Raw genomic sequence first — 5,947 nt, 5'->3', positions numbered from 1 at the left:
GTCTTTCTTATGCTGAGGGCTCCAGAGCTGGACGCAGTACTCCGGGTGGGGTCTCACCAGAGCGGAGTAGAGGGGCAGAATCCCCTCCCTCGACCTGCTGGCCACGCTTCTTTTGATGCAGCCCAGGATACGATTGGCCTTCTGGGCTGTGAGCGCACATTGCTGGCTCCTGTCCAGCTTTTCATCCACCAGTACCCCCAAGTCCTTCTCGGCAGGGCTGCTCTCAATCCCTTCATCCCCCAGCCTGTATATATATCCTGGTTTGGGTAATCAGGAGTTCCCAAACCCAGGACTGCTCAAGTTTGACAGGACAATCTAGAGAAAAGGATTCAGGCTTGAGCTTCACATTTTATAAAGCACCAGAAGGTCCCATGAAATAACTTGAGAGGTTGTCTGGTCTGTTGAGTGTCATGATCCATTTTTAAGAAATGGCTAATAATTATTCATTTACTACTTTGACGTTTGGAGTGAACAATATAGGGCCTGACAAATTTCTCCCAAGAACACCCTTTATATCAGTGTAAGACCATTGACTTTGCTGGGCTTAGCTTATAGAAGCTGAAAGTAAGATAAGTGATTTTTGAAAGTCTGCCTAAAAATTATATTCTGACAGAAAATGGCAGGTGCTTTTGCAAATTTCTGCATCCATTCTAAGAGTGCAGAAAAGCATATAAAAAAATCTAGCAAATATAAAGTGACGTAATTAAGGTAACTTCCCTTATTAAAAATTCCCAATTAAACCTTCTTTTCTAAAGCCTCTGCTATCTAAAGGCAGAATCCAGTCTAGGGAATGAATAAAAGTGTTTCTACCACCACTGCAACAGTCATATGCTTAGCCTGATAAGCAATGACATGTTTATTTTTTGAAAGATTAACCTATTTATAAATTCCAACCCCCAAACATATGAAGCTGTGGTTATATTTGTGAGCTGTTACTGTTCTATGCAGGATCAGGCCCTTCCATTATGAAGGAAGAAATTGCACAGCCATATAGAAGGAAGGAAGTCTCATATATGTCCTAGCCCTTTCTAACATTTATACTGTAGTAATAATGTGCAACACCTCCTGCTCTTCTTATTTTGGGCCTTTTTCCAGCAGAAATTAAAAAAAGCCAATCATCGTTTGCCATGGCATTGTGAGGTAGACATATGGAGAGTGGAATGCAACTTCATTTGGGATTTTAATTCAAGTCTAGAAGTAAAAAAGCTAGAGTGCTGCTGCTGACCAGCTGTGCTGTCCAAAGCCTTTCACACTAGGGTGAATTTAGAATCAGTTGGTAGAACTGCAACACATCTCTTCCTTGTTGATGCAAGCCAGGACTACTCACATTCATTTTGAGTTTACCACTTGCTGATATAGTAATTATCCTGTTAAAAAGATCCTTGCTAATTAATTTAGAGTGTACTGAGCTTGCTAGAACATCATTCTAAATTCATCAGCACAAAACCTGCATGACGTACTTTTTAAACTTGCTGTCTATTTAAAGGGCTTAGTTTAGCAGCAAACTGCCTACGAGGCTCAGCCTGCAGTAAATGCAAGATCCCCTGGGGTCAGCAATACAGAGACTAGTTACAGCAGGAATATTTTACAGAGAACTGTATTTCCTGGTCTTTAAGCTGTTCCATTTTAAACAGCAGTAAAGCTTCTAATCAGATTTACTGTGAGAACAACTCACTCCAATGCTAGGTTTTTTCTACTAGATCACATCCCCATTCACTCACAGACAAAAATAGGCTAGATCCTCCCTCACACTTACGATAGAATAGATTTGGACTTCCCTTTTCCTCCCCACTATCAGGGGTGACAACAAACATTACTTAAAAACAAGAGAAAACCCAAACAGACAAACAAAACACTTAAATGGTGGTAGTCTACCTCCCCACCTGTGTGCAGAGGGGAATCACATATGCCAGGCAGCAGCAGGAATGAATTGCAGTTCCCTCTACTTCACTGAGAAGCCTGGAAATGGCAATTAAGAAGTCTAGGAGCTTGTACGTTTGGTCACAGAGGCAAACCCCAGTTGCAAGCCCTCTTCACCTTGCTTTTGCAAATTTTTTTGAGAGGGAGGACTACTGCACTGTTTTTCCAGCAGGCTGTTTGAGTCAGCGGAATCAGCAGCTGGGTGCGGGGAGCCATTGTGTCATCCTGCAGCCTTCCAGAGCTTTGGTAAAATGCATTTTCTTGAAGAACTGCCAGCATCTGTGGCCTATCTAGAGAACAACTGATGTCATGCTTGCTATTCATGAAAACCTGCAATAAACTTTCAGATGGGGAAAATACAAGCCTTCAAAGTGGAAGGATTTCAGAACATTTATCTTAACCATTATTTACTTGGATCAGGAGAATTACATTACTAAATCTCTTCTGCAAATAGATATCTAGCCATTTACTGTCATTTATTCTGGTTGTTCCTGCCTTGTCCTTTTAGATTATTCCATATTAAGTCTCACTAAGATGTTTTACCACTTGTCTTTTCCTGAGCTAAAGTATATTCCTCCTTTCCTTTGGACATTGGCTCAAATAAGATCATAGCCCTAAGCCTTAAAAAAACCCCAAACCAACAACAACCCCAACAACCATGATTTTATTGCGTTTCTGTTGGTATTTGTACTGTACTATGTTCTCTGGGACCATGTGGAAATGGAAGAAAATGTGCAATTACTTTTAAAAAATTCCAACTGTATTTTGCAAATAAAAGGCAGTTACCTCAGGCATAGCTGCCAATTTATTATGTGAGAGCTGACTGTTATACGTTCCCATTAATTACATCTTCCACATGCTGCTTTTCCTTTCCATCCTTCATAAGTTAATTACTTAGGCCAGATTCTGACTGCAGCCATTACTTTGAAAACCCACAGCAACTGCAGTAAATTCCACTCTATACTGGGTAGGTTCTTCTTTATTCAGAACCTTTGCCTCTAAATATGCAAGTCACAGCGTAATCCCAGAGATGTGTTTAATATCGCACACAGGATGCATTTTACAGACGCACACAAATACATATATGCATTTAGATACCCATACACACCTGGCAATGCCTAATGCATACAGCTTTTATTTTTGTTATGTGTGTGAGATTGCTGATGAAAACACTCTGCAGATGTCTGTAAAACACTTACAGAAATACCTGAACATTACAAATATCTTAAAGCTTAGGGCTCTAAATACTAAGCATATGACACTCTCTGAACAGTATACTGATTAAAAAAGAGTTTTGTAAGTTCCCTGGAATATATTCTTTCCATGCAGGTTTCCTCAGTTGAATGAAGTGTACCCAATCATTATTTCCCCCCAAATATAAAGTTTTTGAAAAAGAACATTAAAACAGAACACTAGCATCTAAAACTGCACAAGGCTGGTCCGCTGGTTCTGTGTCTCCATGCAGGTTTCCTCAGTTGAATGAAGTCTACCCAATCATTATTCCCCCCCAAAGATAAAGTTTTTGAAAAAGAACATTAAAATAGAAAATAGGCAAGCCTTGAAATCACCAGGTTGAGGACTCTTTGGCCCTCTGGTCTTTGGGTTCAATTCTCCATCTTTTGCCATGCTGTTGTAGGAAGCTTTTCCTTCCTTGCAAGAGGAAGGAAAACAAATTATTCCTAATCTCTAATGGTGAGGCAATAAAAAGGGGTCACGATGGCAGAAGTAGCAGAGATGTTTGCCCAAGATTGGTCACTGCACCAGCAGGGAAATACAGCGATACAGACCCCTAATGGAATAGATACTAATGACCGAGAAAACCACACGAGCTGTGTTCTGAAAACCTTCCCTGGCCCTTCAGAGGCAGCATGGGAAGGGTTCTCATCAGCCAGCTCTACTCCAATGATCTCCAGCGAGCTGCTAATACAGGAATTCCAGTGGTCCTGAGTCTGTCTTGCAGGTGACCCTAAAAAGCTCTATGCAAACTTTACCTAATTTGGGCTCATTTGGGTCCTGTCTTTTCCTTTTAGATTGGGTTAAAGGGGTGGGAGGGAAAGTAATGCAACAATATAAAAAACTTAATTTATCCACCTAAACTCTTACCTCATCCTCTACATACTGCTGTTCTTTCCCCATCTACATTTCTGGCTGCTTTCTGGGCCCACTGTCCAGATCTCAGTACGCAGACAAAAGACACTAAACACTGAACTTCCCAGTGCTGCCTGTAAAAGTCTTCACAAAAGCACACAAAAAATTCAGGCCAATCAAAGATTAAGAAGAGCCAAGCCTATTTCTTCCTGTTAAAGACGGAAGGTATCTACATCTGCCAGAGAGCTTCCTCCATTTGTTTGTAGCCTACTACAGAGAAAAGAATGTTTTCCGGAGCAGTCTTTCTGTGAAGGACTAGCTTATTGAAACAGCAGCACCATTTCCTGTAGGCCTATGGATTAATATCTCCTTCAAACAATCTTGAGGTCATACAAAGTTTGAAATGAGGCTGTCAGACTGTAGGTAAAAAATAAGGAAGCTGAAGGGTGGTACAATGTAAAAGTGATGCCCTAACCCAGCATTTTTAATTTTGGGAGGTGGGAAAGGCTTCCAAGCCGAGTAAAGCAGGCCTGCGTGGGTATCATCTGTAACAGCAGCTCTGAAGATCTGAACTGAAAATTGCTCCAAAATCTTCGGTCTCCTAATATATGTGAGCTAATAGCATCCTGGAATAATCATACAAAATGGATATAATCATAGCTAACACCTAGGCCTCACAGAAGACTCCAGAATAGCTTTAGAACAGATTTACAGTGTAAAAACTATTTGAGTGTTGCTGTTCTTTCATTTTATGTTATTCTGAATAAACTGATGTTTCACATTTGAGGAATGTGTTGGGCTTAATTTTACCCGGCATCCTGCCTAAGCGCTTCACAATTTCAGTCCCTTGATAGAATTCACAAAAAGCTTGTCTTTCACAACAAGCTTGGTAGAAGCCTTGTTGGAGCATCTTTCAGGATTGCAAGAGACAATAGTATGTTCAGCAACCGACGTACATGAACCAAGACAGCTGTCAGACACTATAACTCTCTGTAGGCCTAAATCCTGCTTTCAGTAAGCATTCACAATGCCACTGCTGAAGATCATTACTATGTCTATAGTATTACTAGAGAAACATAAAAACAGGACTCATTTTCTCATGCAACCAATGCTAATGTTTTAAGAAGCACCTTCCAAAGAGATTTATCTCAACAGCCAAACTAGAATATCCTTTTACTTATTAGAGGTCAGCTCTGCGAAGTGGTTAGCCTTCTCCCTGAGTGAGAGGGAAGGGGAGAACTCTTTCTTCTTTCTTTCCCCTTTCTCCTTCCAGATTTCACGTTGAGGTGAAATCTAGTTGTCCTGATCCAGTAACAAACCAATATGAGTTAATATTCTGCCTTGTGAGCTGCATATCAAGTTTAACTTTAAATTTAAGCTCCATTGTGGCAGAAAAGAAAAGACTGTTTTGTGGCCTAATCCAAGGAATACTAATTTATTAAAAAAACCTCTTACATGCAGAAAAAGGAGAGAATGCATAAGAGTTGCCACAGGGGTAGCCTGAAGCCATATGCCAGCAAGTTACTCTGCTTGTATATTATGAGAATTTTTATCCATCTAATCAATAAGAAATGAGTAGTTACTATGGCAATTTCTACACTACAAGGTACTTGTGCTGCAGTAGAGTATGTTCTAGAAGGACAAATACACTTATCACTGTTATGTAAATTTTTGCACCTTTTACAGTGTTGCAGTGCAGTGTGTAGGCTTGAGAAAGGCGAGAAGAATAAACTGAGTCAAAAGATAAAGATGATTATAAAAGACTGCTTGGAAATTCTTAAATGACTAATAGATGCCAGGTTAGAGCAATCCACAAACATTCAAACAAATCAAGCAGTGATTTTGCAGGTCTTTAGCTTGAAATCAGATATAATGAAACTAAGATTTCACTACTGTATTTCCCTTTGATTTTCTTCCTCAAAGTTTAAACTGATGGGGC

This window comes from Aptenodytes forsteri, unplaced genomic scaffold (assembly GCF_000699145.1).
Source record: "Aptenodytes forsteri isolate BGI_AS27 unplaced genomic scaffold, ASM69914v1 Scaffold349, whole genome shotgun sequence".
Taxonomy (NCBI): domain Eukaryota; kingdom Metazoa; phylum Chordata; class Aves; order Sphenisciformes; family Spheniscidae; genus Aptenodytes; species Aptenodytes forsteri.
Note: the sequence above shows the minus strand (reverse complement) of the source record.